Below are 18180 nucleotides of genomic sequence, written 5' to 3'. Positions count from 1 at the left end.
CACACACCACATTCAAGCCTGGGGGAGGAAGTCACAAGGCTATCCCTGTTCACTAGGTCAGTGCCCCAGAGACCACCCTCTGACCCCCATTTCTCCCCAAACTGCTCTCTCCAGAGCTCAACCCCAGGGCTCTGCTATTTGCAGAGCAGGCGAGGGGTGACACAGTGACCCTCCCCAGCCTTGGCAACCTGAGACTCTACCTGTGGGAAGTGATAAGGCCAGGTCACCATCCAGACAATTCGTCCACCCTGCACACAGGTCTCTGCCTTTAGCAGCACCTGGATGCCTGGGATCCTGCAGACAGCACCCCTGCACCAACTCCCGCTGAGGTGGGCCCAGCTGGGGACTGTCTCTTGGTCCCACCCCATCCTGCTGCCACCTCCCTCTGAGTTCTCTGGCCCAGGCTTCAGCCTCAGATTCCCAGGCCCTCTATTCTGTCCTGGGCATCAGAATCCACAAGACAAAGCTGCATTGCCTGCCTCCCTGGCCACCCTCCATAAACGTCCCAAGAAGTAGGCAGCGTGGTGGTCACTCCCTCCTGAGCGGTGACCTCCCCCAAGCCACAGAGTTAATTACCATCAGCTGGCACATGGAGTGCTTACTCCATGCCAGGGAACACGCTAGCACTTTGTATGATCTACCTCAGTCCTCATGACAACCCTATAAGGGTTATAGATGGAACAACTGAGGATACGAGAGGTTAAAAAATACAGCTAAGAAGGTGTCCAAGCTGGGATGTAAATTCTTGTGTCCTCACTGCATTATCTCCACCCTGCCACACTGAACTGGGCATTGCCAGGAGGTGAGGGCATGCAAGTCCCTGTGAGATGCATGCAAGTGACAGGTGACAAGCAGAGTGCCAGCTTTATTTGTTCCTTCAACAAATATTTATTGAGCACCTAATATGTGCCAAGTCTTGGACTAGGTTGTTTAAGTAGGGATGGGGATTAAATAAACCAGCTAATTAAGAAAAGTAATAGCATGTCAATAGAAAGTACTAAGGAGAAAATAAAATACTGAAGGGGAGTAGGAAGTGCTAAGGGGGGTGGGGATGGTGCAATTTTAAAAAGCCAGGAAGGTGGTCCTTGAGTAAAAAGCTGAGAGAAAAGCATTCCAGGCTGAGGGAGCAGCTTGAGCAAGGGCCCCGTGGCAGGAGCTTACCTGGCGAGCTCCAGAGCCAGCGTGGGCAGTGCAAATGGAATGAAGTGAGAGGGAGGAGAAAAGTTGGATTGAGGCTGAATGAGGCCAGAGGGGGTTGGGATCCAGATTGCGAGGGCTCCGGGGTTATCATCAGGAACCTGGTTTATCTTCAGGTAAGCCAGGAAGCTGGTTGAATGAGGTGATGCAACAAGCTTCCTGGAGGAAGACCTGGAGATCTGCTGCCCAGATGGGCTTGTGAATAGCCCACCCCTGGCTCAGACAGATAACCCTCCCTACTACGCGCAGTGCTGACCAACGGCAGACCCTCAGAGGAGCAAAGCCGGCCCCCTGGGGTGACCTGGCATTAAAGAACCAGCCAGCACGAAGCCCCTCTGCAGGAAGGCTGGGTTGACGACAGAGAAGCCCAGAAAGGACCGAGCTGGGCGTGCTCAGTCCTTTCCCCCAAACCAACTGGGCGTGAGTCAGGGAGGGGACAGAGAGAGGCTGGGAGTGTTATCCCAGTGGATGCCCCTCTGTGTACCCTCATCCCCATTACAAGTAAATTCAGTAATAAAAAGGGAGAAGATGAATCTCACCCCGTGCCCCAGAGTGGGGAGCGGCTCCCTGGCTGGGTGCGTGCGGGCTTTGATTCAACAGAAATAATAAGCCCTCGTGACTGTAGCGAATTGCTCATTCTATAATGTGCTTCCCCATTTTAAGGAGGGGAAACTTGAGGCCCAGGGAGAGGAGGGGCTTGCCCAAGGTCTCAAGGTAGGTGGCAGAGGTGTGTCTCCCTCACAGCCAGTGGCTCTTTCATGTACCTGAGCTGGGAGTTTGGGGCAGGGTTGGCATGTCGACTGGACCCGCAGCACCCTCTACATTTGGAAGTTTCATGGAAAAACTTAGCTGGGGGGTGGGTCCTTAAGTATTAAACATAATAAGGAAGAGTAAATAAAAACTAGGACCCTATTTTTATGTTTATCAATGGGTTCATGTCTGTTGAGTGCTGACCACATGCCAGCTGCTTTCTCCTATGGTCGTGGGAGCCTGGGGCAAGCCAGGAAACCAGCTCCCCTCCTATCCCAACCTTGGATTTTTCCTGGGATAATTTTGAGGATTAACGATCTCAGATGGTTTTCCCATCCCTGTGCCTCTTTTCTTCCTTGTAACACCTGGGCGGAGGAGCAGATGGGCTCCGAAGGGAGAGGCAGCCCCGCACCCCCACCGCCAACAAGAGCTGGGACTTGGGGTCTTGGACAGGCTCCGAGATGCTCCTGCTCAGCCAGAGCTGGGGAGAGCCCATCTCTGGGACCCTTGGGGGGGAGCCCAGCCCTGGGACCCTTGGAGGGGAGCCCAGCTCCGGGACCCTTGCACTGCCCCTTAATAAGGCATGAGACCTTGGGCAAGATGCACAAGTTCCAGGAGCCTCCAGTTCCTCATCGAGGAAAGGGAGATGAAGTCACTGGCATTGGGCTGCTCTGAGGTTTAAATACAAGAACCCACATCCAGTGGCTGGGGGTCCATAACAAGGATATGATTATTTGTAGGCAGGATTTGGTCCTTGCCAGTCAGACACAGGGAGTAATAGAGAGGCACTTAAAGCAGAGGTTTTCAACTTTCTTCATTGTACTTTTCAGACTCTGGGTCAGTGAGTCCTTGAACTCGAGCTGCATCTGAATCTCCTGGAGGGCTGGTTAATACACAATGGCTGGGTCCCATCCCCAGAGTTTCTGATTCTGCAGACAGGGGTGGGGCCTGAGAATTTGCATGCTGACAAACTTCCAGGTGATGCTGCAGGCCTGAGGTCCAGACTTTGAGAACAACTGCTCTAGGTCTGTGGTTCTCAACCTTGGCTGACATTGGCATGAACCAGGGGAAGTATGAGGGCCAGGGTCACACCCCCAGAAGCTGCAATGTGATCGTTTGAGGGTAGAGCCACAGCAGGGAGAGTTTAAAAAGGTCCCCAGATGATTCTACCATGCAGACAAAATTGAAAGCCACTGCCCTAGAGTAGAAGGTGAGCTAAATGGAATTTGAGTGAGCCCACTTGTGGCACCTGCCACCAATGGCTGAGGGCAGTCAGCTCTGGGGAGGAGATGAGAAGCTCTATCACTGCTACCAATAGAAAAGATTAGGGTGGGCCACGGTGGCTCAGCAGGCAGAGTTCTTGCCTGCCATGCCAGAGGACCCAGGTTCAATTCCTGGTGCCTGTCCATATAATAATAAAAAAAAATGATTAACATTTCTGAGATGCTCACATGTGCCAGGCACTGTCCCAAGTGCTTTACATCTAATAGTTCATTTCGTTCTTATAACAGTCCCATGCAGCGGAGAGCAGTGTTTGCAATTCGCACTTGACTCTGATACCCAAGGAAGTCAGGCCCTTTGCACAGGGTCAAAAAGCCAGAAAGTGATGGAGCTGGAATTCAGAAACAGACTGCCCACCTTGGGGTCCTTGCTCTTGACCAAGATGCTATGGAGAATGTATTCATCGTCAAAGTGTGAAATGAAGACTTTTTTAGTGAGGGTTTGGGAGGGGGACCCCATTTTGTGTCTACTCTTTGTTCCGGAAGCCTTTCAGGGTTACTGGGCCAAGTGTGACATGCTTCAGATTTATTAATATTTGCTGAGTCCCCTTTCCCAAAACACACTTGTAATTACTGTCATTTGAGTCTACTCCTTCTCAAAGTCTGTCCTCTATGTCTCAACCCTCCCCAAAGCAAAGAATGCCTGGCCTTTCCCTGGCTGCGTGACACGTCAACAAGAGGCCCGAGCCTGGTGAGATCTCAGGGCGAGAGCCGGTGCCAGAACTTTCCAACGAACTTGGAAAGAAGGTGCCCCTGAGACCAGCAAGGCCGGGCCTCGCGGTTTGAAGCAGTGAGTCACCTTCTGGCTGCAAGTCAAGGAGCTCTGGCCGCGTCCTTGTTTGGAGAAGGCACCTGGTGGCAAGAGTGGAGGGAAGGACAGCCAGCAGAGGCGGAGATACTAAGTGCAGGGAGGTCCCAGGGCAGAGGCTGGGAGTCAAGAAGCAGGAGTCACAGAAACAGGGAGACAGACACAGGCAGAAGGACCGGAGGCAGGAACAAGACGGAGAAAGAGAGATGAAAGACAGTGGCGGACAGACCCAGAGAGAGAGAGAGAGCGGCGTGGAGTGGCCGCAGACCAAATGTAACCAACCGAATCAGAGATGGGTCCCAGAGCTCCTTGCGCAAGCTCTTTCCTCCCGGTGCCATCTCCCACCCGCCCCCCCAAACCCGGACGTGTGCGAAATCGCAGCCAATGAGCTTCGAGGTCTGGTATTACCTCACCAGCACAGACTGCTATTGGTTGATCCAGTCTCCAGGGCGGGCTGTTGCTATGACAGCCCAGGTGGCCGCTGGTCTGGAGGATGATACAAGGTGACTCTGGATGGCCCCCACCTCATTCCAGCCTATGTTGGGGTTCAGGGACACCCCCACTCAGCCCTCTACAAGGAAACTGAGCTCCTGCAGCCCCAGAAACTCAAAAGTCCTCTCCAAAGGCACCTATTCAAGTCACTGGCACACTCCCATGCCAGCCCTTCACTGTCCCCCCACAAGGAAACCAGACACTCACCCATGCACCCCACAAACACCCGTGAGCACCATCCACCATCCAGGTGCCAGCTGGTCTCTGTGGATACAGCGATGAGTACACCCCACCCTGGAGTTCACAGAGCCCCCAGTGGGAGCTAGCAAACTGTCCAGCAAAAACTTACAAGGCAGTGTGCAGAAGACAAAGAGAGGGGAGCTCAGAGGCGTGAGACACACAGGAGGGTCCCTATTCAATCTGCCAGGTCAGGAAGGGCTCCTAGGAGAAAGGGATGCCCAAGCTGGGACCTGAAGGAGCTAGATGAGAAAAGGTGTGCAAAGACTGGGGGGCAAGAGAAGGCAAGGACACCTGGGGCACTGTGCCTGGAACCTAGAGGCGGAGGGGTGGAAAGGAGTAGGGTTGGGGGCTGTGGCTGAAAGGGGAAGCAGGGGCAAGTTCCTGAAGGGCTTGAGAGTTGTCCAAGGGGTCTTGGGCCATTTTCTCAGGCAACCGGAGGGATGAAAGGAGAGGGGGCTTGTGATTAGGTTTGCATTTTAAGATCTCCCCGCTGGCTGCTGGGGAGGATAAGCTGGAAGGGCCAATTATTGCAGGGACTAGTGAGAGATGGAGGGGAGGGGACCAAGATTTGGAGAGTAGAGATGGAGGGAGGAGGAAAGAGATGGAGCTACGGGTCCTGAGGCTGAGTGGATGTCACACCCCACCTGGGAAGCTGGGAGGGTTTCCCTGGCAAGCAGTCAGGTTCATGACTCCCCCTTCAGACCACGATTTGTGTTTGTGCTTTTCTTATAAGAGTCAGGCTGCACTGAAAAGGTGCCTGTTTCCATTTCGCTCACCCTACCCATCCCACCTACCCCCACATTTACTACGTTATTCATCGCTATATTCCCAACACTTGGCACAGGGGCTTCCCAAGACCACAGATGTTAGACTGACCTGACTCTCCATGTTCCCCACCCTATGACCTGCCCCTTGCCCCAGTCTCCACCCTTCCCACCCACCAAGCACCTCTCTTCCATCTCTTATAGTCAAGATGTCGTCACTGCCCCTAGGAACCTGGGAGCTCCCCTTCCCCATATCACCCCTACCTGCAGCTGGGAGGGACAGTTGCCCACCTTCAGATCAGATTTCCAAAGACTGGATGGGGCCATGTTTTCTGGTTAGTAGGGTCATGATAGTCCAATAATAGGGTTGTTATGAACAACAGTCCAACGAAGTAAATAATATCCGTTGTTTAGCACATAGTAATTATCCAATCAGTCAGCTACGGTGATGGCATTACTCTTTCCAGATGTTAGAGGAGGCTGGAGAGGCCCAGCTAGGACTCCAGTAGGGCACACCCCTGCATCGGGATGTGGGGCATTTGCTTAGCTCGAAACAAACTGGTGTTTTGACTTCTCATTTGTTACATGCGTTTGTTATACACTATTGGGGAAAACAGAGAACAAAGTATGATAGTAAGACAAGAATCCTTGTGTCTTGTAGTCAGGCCATATCAACGCCATCAAAACTTCACCTATACCCCTGACAGGATGCCCTCTTCCAAGGAACAAAAGTAGGACAACCTAACAGTTTCTTAAATGTCAAGGGAGTCAGTTCATATCTTTAGGAAGTCAGAGCTGGTATCACCTATAGAATCGTTTTATTCAAGCTTTGATTCTACAGATGAAGAAACTGAACCCCAGAGAAGAGAAGTAATTTGCCCGAAGTCACACAGTTGAACTGAGAAGCAGAACTAGGATCTTTTTAGGCATTCCAATTCTCAAGTCAGTGCGCTTTTCCACCTCTCGCCTGCCTTTCGATTAAACAGTTGCTAGAACCTTCTCTAGCCCAGGGCACTTCTCTAGCCCAGGGCACACCATTACTTTAAATGCCCATGACAACTCTGCAAGGCGATATGATTACTCCCATTTAAAAGATGACGGAACTAAGGCTCAGAGAGGTAAAGTAACTCATCCAGGACAACACAGCATTACTGGATCGAACCCAGGTCTGTCAGATTCCAAAGCCCTTGTTCTTGGCATGATAGTATGTTGACTCTGGGACAACTCGGTATGGTTTATTTGGGGGTGTGGGCCTCAGATAGAGTTGCCAATATAATCACTGAAAGGAGAAGAGATGAACCCTCTACTTGAAAAAGCAAAAGGGATCCTAGTATCTTCTGCATGTTTGTGTTTTACACATCTGCATAGCGGAAGTGCTCCTCTAAAGTAATAACATGACTCAAAGGGTTATGCCCATCTGGAAGGTCTTGAATGGGAACACCTGGGGGGGGGTTATTGAGAGACTTGGGCATGTATTTTGACGCACACCCCCCCCCCCCCACTCCATGTTCTCAGAATAGTGGATTCTCAGAAGGAAGCACAGGAGATTAAGTGTTATTGAGGTTATCACATAAATTTGTGTGTCTTGAAGTAGAAATAGATTCAGGGTATCTTGGAGGAAAGGCTAAGAGAGCTAGTTCCACAAAAGAGCCTTACAGAAAAATGTAACTGTGCTAACTTCACATTCATCGGAAAATCCCACAAAAGCAGCGTGCCCGACAGTCTTTTCCCTCATGGCAGAGGAACGGTGGTGCCCTCAGCTCTGGAAGAGATGCTGTCCTTTACTCACTCTGGAGAAATGGATGATTTACCATCTTCAAACGGCTCTATTTCTCGATCTGAAAAACAATATATGAAAATTATTGCATCTGGCTTTGGAAATCTCTCAGTTCCTAGCTCTGAAAAATATTCCAGAGATATTTATAGCCCCACAAAATTGTTGGCTCTAAGCAAATAAATAAATAAATAATCCTCTGTAAATCCAGAAGAGATTCTGCTCGCGATTCTGGAGTCCTTCAGCCTGATTCTTGAGGGTCTTTCCTTCCTGATTTTGCATTGCACTGCCTTCTGGCTCCAGAAGATTGTCCGATCCCAATTCCGGAAAACCAACTTCAGCTGAGAAACTAAAGAATTCTCCACCCTGCCTCTGTGGGGCTGACCGTCCATGAATCTGGAAGAACATGTTAATTGCCTGGAATATTGACAGTTTACATTCTTCATCCAGGATCTGGACTTGAAATCAAACAAGACAACAAACACATAAACAAATAGGATTATTTTAGCTGCATACAACTGCTCTGAGAAATAAGGAAATAATTGTTTTCAATTAGGGTGAGAAATTTATAGATTACTTGATTTCTAAGTAGCAGGGTGATGAAAGAAATTTTCATTCACTCATCATTTGTAACATGATGAGTGTTACAAATATAGCATTGAAAGGAAGAATGAAGATGCAAAAGAATATATTCAGTGTGACTCCACTATATAAAGTTCATATAAAGGCAAAACTAAAACATAAATATTTTAAATTACCTACATATGCACATATATGACATGGTGTTTATTCTATCTTTATTTGCTAAATTGTACATTTATTTTTAATGTACTTTCTGTATAACTTCTCTTTCATGATATAAAAAGGATTAAAAAGAATGATTTCTACATTTGGGGAATAGGTAATTGAATGAATAATGTGGCCAATATTTGATTTGGAGATAGTTTCAGGAGAGAGGGTGAGGTGGGAACGTAGAGGATCTGTAAATGAGAGATCCACATTTGCCATATAAAGTTTGGCACGCTCCCTGGACATTCAAAAGGTGACCTCTCATATGTGGTCAAGGATAGGATCTCAGAGGAATGATTCAAACTCTAGATTTCAACGGAGTGGAAGGAGGTATTTACAACAGACATAGCTGACAGAGAACTCGCATCCACAACATATAAAGAACTCCTGCAAACAAATGAGGAAAAGACAGACGACCTTGTAGAAAAATGAACTAGGGTCTTGAACACAGTAGGTTTTAATGCAAGCCATTACACACCAGGGTCATCTTATAAAGTAAAACCCAATGGCATGGAGCCACCGTCATTAATTTAAGAGCCTGATCATTTCCAGGAAAGGACCTGGGATGAAAGAAATTGAAATGTATGTTATTGGTCAAGTCCTAGCCAGAAGGCAAGAGTTCAGAAAGCCCCAATGACATGGTGGAGAGAATCTCAACACATGACGGAGGCCAACCGGTCAGGTGCCGGGAAAGCCCACTGGTGACTGTGCCCGTGTTGGTTCTGAGTGCCTTGTGTCCCATGGCCCAATCTTCGCTACACTCTTACCATGGACCTGAGTTTTCTACCGAGTGATCTTAGCTTAAATGGAAAATAGTAATGTTGTTGTTTTCAATTAGGGTGAGAAATTTATAGATTACTTGATTTCTAAGTAGCAGGGTGATGAAAGAAATAAATTGAATCCATAAAAATGATACTTCTGTATAAGTTGTATTTATAATTAGAGTAAGAAATTCTATAATAATTGTTTTGTTTTATGTATGTTCTGCTTGTTTTTTTATGATGTTCGAAACAAGACTTAAGCAACCCATTTTATGTCTAATTTGAGTTACAGATGTTTAAATGCTCAAGAATAATTTGCTCAACATATTTGTAAGTCTCTCTTGTCAGGTATTTGAAGTGTTTGAATCACATAAATTAAATTTTTAATTGTAGTTTAAAATTTATACAGGAATTTGCTTAATTAAATGTGTAAATGGTATTGCATTTATGGGAAATTAATCTATCAAATTTATGAGTTAATTGGATATTAGTCAATGAACAAGTAAAAATGATATTACTTTTATATAAAAATTACTAAATTCATAAATGAAATACCAAGATCCATAAGTTGAAGGTAAAAGGTAAAGAAAGAGCTAAGTCCTAAGATCTATAACTTTAATAAATTAAATTTGATTGAAATGTAATTGTAATTATCCTTTATTTGCTAGATTTTCATGTATAAATGGCTTATTTAAAAAAAAAAGCAATTGTCCCAAACTACTACAAAATTGAAAATATGTGATAATTCCTACACAAGGCTTGTGCTGAAGGCTTGAAGTCCAGGTGGGAGGAGGTGACACCTGCTGCAGGTAAATCTCAGCTGTTCACCCAAAGGGATCAGGTCTCTAGCTTGACAATTTTCCATACATTTTCCTTACTGTGTCAGGCACCTGGTGGCACTCCCAGCCCAGGTCCAATTCAGTGGAATCTTTAGCATCTTTCATGTCTGCAGTGCATATTATTGTAGCACAGAAGGAAAACCTCCTCCGTGCCCTCCTCTGTGTTTATCAGTACACACAGCCCTCCCCACTGATTATTCACCCTGGGTTAGAGAAGCAGATGACTTGAGTTTAAAATGCTTTGTTTTAGGCAGAAGTCCTTGGTAGGTTGTCACATAGGTATTTAACAGTGTTTTGAGATATTTGAGCTAATTGGTTGGAGATTTTGGATAGACCAGGAAAACCATAAAACCCCAAGCCCAATACTTTGTTTCCAACGCATCTCCAAGAACAAATTCAGTTCATGTGGTGAGAAATGTATGTGCTTCCTTTTTGGGCCTAGAGTTCTTCACGGAGGGAGGAGACAGCCTTCACCCCTCTCTCCTCACCAGAACACTCTGGGCTCAGGTGGCGTCGGTGATCAGCTCTGGCTCATGAAAGATCAGGTGCTGGTTGAGGAAGGTGAGACCTTTTCAGGCCCTGGGTTTAAGGCTCTACAGCCACCTCTGTTATCAGAAAGACCAGCTCTGGGGTATCAGCCTTCACCAGGCTAAATATAGAGTGGAACTTTAATTTCCCTCCGGTGTTTCATCTTTGCCTGCATAGATGCCTGGGTAATCTCTAGGAAGGAAGACTGGTTGGCCAGGTGGTGTCCCCTGTTCCTGGGTCCTGGGCTGAGTTGCCGTATTTATACCGTCTGTGAGGGTGTCAACTTGGCCAAGTGATGGCGTCTAGTTGTCTCGTCAGGCCAGCACTGGCCTGATTGCTGCTGCAAAGATATTTCACGGCTGGTTGATGAATCAGAACACTGGTGTATTAAATCATCAGTCAGTTGATTGCATCTGTGGCTGATTACATCCGCAATCCTCTAAGGCATGTCTCCACCAATGAGATAATCCAATCAGTTGAAGACTTTTAAAGAAAAAGAGAGATTTTTTTCACTGCTTCTTCAGCCAGTGAGTCTCTCCTGTGGAGTTCATCCAGACCCTTCATCAGAGCTGCCAGCTTCACAGCCTACCTTGCGGATTCTGGGCTCTTCCATTCCCGCGGTTGCATGAGACACCTTTATAAATCTCATATTTACAGATATCTCCTGCGGGTTCTGTTTCTCTAGGGAATCCTGACATACACACCATCAGAACCTCACCTAAGCCCCTAACGAGATGCTGATGGACGTCATTTCAGATCCTGAGAAATGATTCAGCTTTCCCTGCTCAAAGGGCCAGCTTTGGGGCAGCTATCTGGGGGTCAAGGTTCAGTTCACAGAATGTCAGCACATGTTAGGGCTGGTGTGGTTACTAGTTGTCATCATCTCTTTTAACCCTTGATTTTATAGAATTGGAAACATGAGGGTCAGAGGAGGAAGTGAGGTCTCTGGGGGTCTCCCAGGGCGTGCCATTAAGTAGTGCCAGCCTCAGTCAGGCCAGCCCTTGCTCCTCCTTACTGCCTGAATCAAATCATACATTTATTAGAAGCTGTTACCTCCAACTTCCCCCCCCCGTGCTGGGGCGCTCCACACACAGGTTGAGCTTTATTTTTGCCTATTGTCAAATAAGAAAACTAAAATCCAGACTGGCTAAATAACTTGCCCCAGGATCCTAACCCGGTTTTGATGAAGCCAAAGCCCTCATGTTCCAGTATCTAAGGCTACTATTTATTTAGGCCTCGTGGACAAGTTACTAAGAAGTTACCAACATGATGAAAGGAGACAAAGTTAACACTCTAGTTGACAAAAGAGCCCCTGGGACCCTTCACGTGCATATGATTAATGCAGGTACCTTACTTTTTAGACTTTTTTTCTCCACAATTGTAAAATGACTCAGTGAGTTTTCATTTTGAACTTGAGGTCCTAAAACTTGACCATCTGGGAAGTATGACCCATTTTCAGATTAAGTTGTATGGCCGGGGCACTGGGGAGCTTTGTCACCTGCTACCCAGGAGCTGGTCCCAAAGACAGTGGGATGTAGTGGGGTCTCAGTGTGGATGGGGAGACCCTGAAATATTGAGCATTCCATACACCAGCAAACTCTGCCTCTGGAGAAGATGCCATACTCTACTCTGGACAAAGAGATATTTTTCTCCATCTTGGAAATTTTCCTTGCATACCTCTGGACAACTCTATGGCTATGAATCTGGAAAAACTCTGTTTCTGGCTCAAGAAAAACTTCAATTCCCAGCTCTGGAAAACTTCTATTCCTAGATCTGGGAAAACGTCTGTCCATGATTCTAGGAAATTGTCCATGGCTCTGGAAAACCTTCCGTCATTGCATCTTGAAAACACTCAGCACAGGAAAACACCCCAGTGCAGGCACTGGAAAATATTTCTGCTGACCCTAGAAACCATGCCATTACTGGCTTTGGAAAATACTCCACCCCAGGCTGTAGAACACACTCTCTTTATGACTATGAAAAAAAATACTCTCTGCAGGAGTCTAGAAGATACAATGTCAGAAAATCATTCCTCACAAGATCTGGAAAACCCATTGACATTGACTATGGAAAACTCTCCACCCCTAAATCTGGAGGACTATGGGGCTCTAAGTCTAGAGGCCTCTGAGCTCAGTTGTACTAGTCAATGTTTAACAACTGATTCTTGGTGGCGGTGGGGGTGCATCTGGTTGGTATTGTTTCCCAATTCCATTTACTCCCACCATGCCTGATTTCAAGTTATCAGTGTGACATCACTGAAAGCAATTTTGGGAGGCAATGAATACAATTGCTCGTGAGCTAGTTTGCACTAGCTCCAGCACTCTGCTGCTTCAACCCCTGAGAGTGGAGGACTCTAACCCACATGCATGGAGGATTCTAAGCTCCTGGAGACTGAAGACTCCAGGAGTCTTTTAATGGGGAAGACCCTGAGGCTGTGGGCCTGGAGCAATCACAGCTCCAGGTCTGGAGGGCACATTGGCCCCGGTGGCTGGCGGGGAAAGGGGAGAGGGCTCCGAGCCATGCACGTAATTAACAATTTATTGCCTGATTGGTGGCAGCCCACCCTAAACCAATAACCTCAACTCAAAGACATGAGGGGACATGCAAAGCAAAACTGTTCTGAAAAACTGACATTCTTAATGTCCTGATGTATTAGTTAGGGTTCTCTAGAGAAACAGAATCAATAGGGAACACTTGTAAATATAAAATTTATAAAAGTGTCTCATGTGACCGCAGGAACGCAGAGTCCAAAATCCACAGGGCAGGCTGTGAAGCCTATGACTCCGATGGAGGGTCTGGAAAAACTCCGCAGGAGAGGCTCACCAGCTGAAGCAGGAATGGGACCTGTCTCCTCTGAGTCCTCCTTAAAAGGCTTCCCGTGATTAGATTTAGCATCACTAATTGTGGAAGACACTCCCCTTGGCTGATTACAAATGGAATCAGCTGTGGATGCAGCTGACGTGATCATGACCTAATCCTATGAAATGTCCTCATTGCAACAGATAGGCCAGTACTTGCCCAATCAGATAAACAGCTACCACAACTTGGCCGAGTTGACACATGTCCCTAACCATGACACCTGACAATATCCTAATGGCCCAATAACACGTGTATTTAAGACATTCGCTTCCATGTGGGTGGCCAGGACCATTTTCTGACACATGAATGGAAATGGCTGTTACTACAGGTGCTCTGCCCCCCTCTGTCTCTTCGGAGACATTCCCAGGAGATGGAGCACAGAACGATGAGTTTTGATGGGTATCAGGGTGAATTTGGGGGCCCTGAGATAATGCTCAGACCAGTCGCAGGGTCTGTGAGAAGTGAAAGGAGAAATGGACTTTCCTAAATTGGAGGAGTCCGTATCAAGGACAAATTTACCTCCACCAAGCTCCCAATCCCTGGTGAGCTGCCCAGGTTTGGCATCCAGTAAACCTGTATCCTTGAGAGAGGATGCCCCTTTATGCTGAGAAAAGTGACAATTCCGTCATACATGGCTCAAAAGACACCTGCCTGTGGTTTGTGAAAGCCCCATCCCTAGCCCTGAACAATACCCCATCACAAGCTCTGGAAGAACCCACTGGAGGGTTCCAGAAAGACCCTTCCCTGGCATGGGACAACACTCTCCCTGGCCCCAGAGGAGCCCTCCTGACGCCCCCGGCTCCAGAGGACTCTCCACCCTTGGCTCTGAGGAAGGCGCGAGGGACACCTCACTCCAGCCTCCGGAGAACATTTGGTCTCTGACTTTGGAGGCCTCTTTCTGACAAATGAAGGCCAAAAAACCCTTTGTAAAACTAAGACGCTGGGCCTGGCATGTGGCAGATGCTCAATAAACACGTGCGGAGTGCAGGAGGGGTCCTGGGAGATCTTTGCCAACTGCAGTGCACAGCACAAGCTTCAGAGATTATTCTTCCTGTGACTAAATAAAGCAGTTGTCGGGATATTATGGGAAACCCCATATTTCTCCCTAACGAGATCTTTTTCTTATGAGTCCCCACCAGTCGGGGAGCAGAGGGCCCGGCTTGCTGTGGGCACCAGCACACCCTTGATAGATGAATTGATGCAGGGTGGATACACGAGGGATGTGTGGGTGAATGAATCGCCGTGTGGGCGACGAGTGAATGGAAAGACGGATGGCATGGCTGACACAGCTGCCGACTCAGCAGCAACATCTGTCCCCTCCCTGCCTTCCTCCAGGTTGGCTCAAGTCTCTGGCAGCCATGGACTCATAAGGAACCCGGGCACCTCTCCACCCCCAAGCAGCACATCTTGTGTAGTCTCAGGCCATCACGGTCATACCTCTTCCCTCACCAGAGAGTTGCTTAGGAATAGTCACGTGGCACAGTTCTGGTCCAGAGGCTCCCCAGGAAGGTTTTCTTCATTAGAAAGGGACACTCAGCAGGGCATCTTCTCTTCTGACCTCTGAACACTGAGATGTGAAGATGAGATGCTAAGAGATGCTGCCGCCATCTTATGACGGTGAGGAGGTGAGAGCGAGTACCACAGAGCGTAACTATGGAATGAACCTGGGTCTGCAAAGCTTGTCATCGAACCACTGAATTAACCAATGCTGGAGCCACCTGACTTCCATATTTCTTATTACACAACATGGCATTTTTTTGTTATTGTTTTAGTTTATTTGTTGGGTTTTCTGTCACCCACAGCTGAAAGTGTCTTGATGCAAATGGATAGAAGCATGGATGGATAGATGGATGGATGGATGGATGGATGGATGGATGGATGGATGGATGGATGGATGGATCTGGGGAATGTGGGGGTGTATGGCTAGATGGGTGAAATATGAATATATAAATACTGAAATATAAAGGGCCATCAGTTGCATGTTGTCTCCCTTGAAAAGCCCTCACTGCAAGGCACCCAAGGTTACCCAAGGCTGAGGAGAACTGAACTTCTCCAACTCTTTCTTCTGGACTCTCATGCCTGTGCCCTGGGTCCACCTGTCAGGTGCAGCCCTTGCCTTCAGTGTCTGTCACCTGGCTGATAGTGCTTGCACCCACCTGACTGTTTTGGTGTAGGGTCTCACCCTGCCAGAGAGATGGTTAACCTGTTAAAAGCTCAGATGAGTTTGGAAGGCAGCCTGGCACAGTGGATTCAGTCCACTCATCAGCCTTCCTATCCAAAAATTGGGGTCATGGTGCCCACCTCAAGGGGGCTGCTATGAGAATCTGAGAAGATAATATATGAAAGTGTCCAGCACCATGCCTAGCCCCAAGTAAGTCTTCAATAAATGCCCAGTCCCTCTGAGTTCCTCCTTTAGCCAGTTCAGCCAGAGCAGGGTCTGCTCGGGCTATGCCAGGCAGCATCCAACCAGTGGATGCAAAAGAGCCCTGAGCCAGCAGAGGGGCCACCTGTACCCCATCCATCCACCCGGCTGTGCAAAGCTGTCTTGCAGCATCACTCCTTGGAGCCAGCCACAGGGATTACGGAAGGACTACAGGAAACTGAGCAAGCCTCGATTACTTCCTCCTTCTCATGCCACCGGATCTGGCAGGATGTGTCAGTAGCCCAGAGCCTCAGAGGCTGGCAGGGTTAGAGCAACAGAGGGGATGGCCAGTTCAGCATGCTGGATCCAGGCCAGCCCAGGTTGCAACCTCACATCCTGAAGTTTCCGATACCCTCCTGGACAGAGACATCTGATCCCAGAACTCTAACCCCAACTCTGCCTTCTCCTTGGGATCCCCAAGAAAGCCATCATGCCGTTGCCTACTCAGCTCGTAACCCCCACCCCCAGTCCCCTTGTCTCTCGTCCTGCTCCTCACTACCTGTAGCTCCAGCCCACTGTCACCTATGATGCTCACAGAGCCAAGCTTTCCCCCACCCGCAGGCCTCAGCACAGACTATTGCCCTGGCTTCTCCACTCCTCCCTGCCCTGCCCTGTCTCCTTACCCAAAGAGTCAAATGCTCCAGGAAACCTTTTCTGGCTCCCAAGCTGAGTCAGGCCACGCACTGGGTTCTGAAATTCTGTATTCACTGCACATGGCATACTGTCTTTCCAGATCTGTCCCCCTTCCCCCCGCCTCCTCCCAGTTAGACTGGTTTTCCTTGTGATTAAAGACCCCGTCTTAATGATTGCTGCAACACTGGTGTCTAAAATGGTGCCTGGAACATAATCAGCTCCTTCACCCTTTCATTTACTGAGCTTTTATTCTGGTGCTGCCGAGAGATCTGAGGATGTTGTGGTCACGTGACTGGGCAGAGCCTTCGGCTTACCCGGGTCCTGATGCTTTACCTAGCACTTCAGCTTTCTCCTCTCACCAGTACGAGGCTCTCATTCCAACAGATTGATTTCTAACTCTGAAAATTATTAACTGTTTATCCTGGGGCAAGTTACTGAACCCCCACAAGTCTTACTTTCCTTATCTGTCATTCATTCACTCAAAAAGCGTTTGTGGAAAATCGACCTGCAGTTCTGTCCCAGGTGCTAGGGGTTCCAAATAGTCCTTGCAGAGCTCACAGTACAGGCAAAGAGGTGGACAGTTCAATCCCAGGACAGTAATGACCCCATCAGGGGCTGGGGAGTGGGGATAGAGATGAAGTCATCTGACCCAGTCACTTCCTGGGGGAGGTGATGCCTTGGTCAATCCCTGTTTGGAGGATCAAATGATATCTCATTTGTGGTGCATATGTGAAAAGGCTCAGCACAGCACCGCACGCAGGCTAAGTGTGTGCCGAGTCTCAGCCTCCCTTTCCTTCCCTGTGAGACGAGCCAGGCAGGCATCCTTCCCCATTTTCCATAGGAAGAAGCTAAGTCTCAGGAATAGGAGGTGACAGACTCGGTGCCCTCTACAAGCCAGCAGCAGAATTGGAGCAGACCTCAGCCTGCTGCCTTCCCCAGCTGTCCACACAGGTCGGCCTCCCTCCTCCCCTGGCTGGGATGCCAGACAGAGCCTGGACCACCCCCAGTTCCCAGACAGTTCTCCTGAGACACTTTCGCAACCACACTTTATTCTGAGTATGATAAATAAAGGTAATTGTAGGACAATTGGACTCTCTTATCTTAATTGGAGCGAGATGCATGATTTCTTCTTGCACATCATTTTGCCAGGCATATTTGGGGCTTTTCATCTGGGCTTCCTCATGCACTGTAGGAAGAGTGATGGCTCGGAAGCCACTGCAGTGACATGCCTGGAAGCCCGCGGCCATTTCCCACATAGCCCCTGACTAATCACCATGGATGCCTCCTGTCACAGGCCAGGCAGGTCCCCAAGTAGATCACAGCCTTGAAACCATGGCCATCAATCACACGGTCAGGGCGCTCCCCAAAAGCCTGTGCAACTGAGAAGCACATGATTTTTGGAATCTGAGAATCCTAGTTCAAATCCCAGCTCTGTTATCAACTTGCTGTGTGACACTGGACAAATTGCTCTCCTCTACGAGCCTCAGTTGCTCCAAATAGCAATAACTGTTCTTAATGCAATCGAATAAGACAACGCAAGTGACAGCGCTTCCTGGGGGACTGGGCAGACGTTGCCTGTGTGCTACCTGCCTCCATTGCAGCCTCCATCCACATAACCAGCAAGCAAAACCTGACCAAGGAGGAAGGAAGGACAAACATGAAGAGGGACAGGCCCTTCTTTTTGCAAAGGGAGCTCAAAATTCCTATATATATATATATCTTCTGCAAATGCATGAAGGAAAAGTAAATGTAGCTTTCTTATATTTCTTCCAGCTGATCTTGTCTCATGCTGGAACTCACATCCTGCTGATGGCAGAGGAGAAGAGGACCTCTTTATTGGCAAGTTCACCAGTTAACTATGACTCTGTCCCCTGCAGCTTAACATGGGCTCCCTGGAGCCAACTCAGTTGCCTTGGGGTAAAACTCATAGTTTCTGGGTTCTCCTCCCTTCCTCTTTCTCCTTCCAAATATGTCAGCCAGGGTAGAAGGGGGTGAAGAAGCCAACAGCACTTCCTGGCAGCACAGGCTGGAGTTCCAGCCTATG

The 18180-nt window shown here is 48.3% G+C and overlaps 1 long non-coding RNA gene across 1 annotated transcript; it reads left to right on the top strand.

The window, feature by feature from the left end:
• The first annotated feature begins 4516 nt into the window (after positions 1-4516).
• Positions 4517-17975, top strand: LOC143663955 (uncharacterized). Its single transcript, XR_013166245.1, has 3 exons — positions 4517-4538; positions 6193-6262; positions 17910-17975. It is a non-coding gene; the product is annotated as an uncharacterized LOC143663955 (long non-coding RNA).
• The last annotated feature ends 205 nt before the right edge of the window (positions 17976-18180 follow it).

Source organism: Tamandua tetradactyla, chromosome 2 (assembly GCF_023851605.1).
Source record: "Tamandua tetradactyla isolate mTamTet1 chromosome 2, mTamTet1.pri, whole genome shotgun sequence".
Classification (NCBI taxonomy): Eukaryota; Metazoa; Chordata; class Mammalia; order Pilosa; family Myrmecophagidae; genus Tamandua; species Tamandua tetradactyla.
The sequence above is the reverse complement of the archived record's forward strand: the minus strand, read 5'-3'. Positions and strand labels throughout refer to the sequence as shown.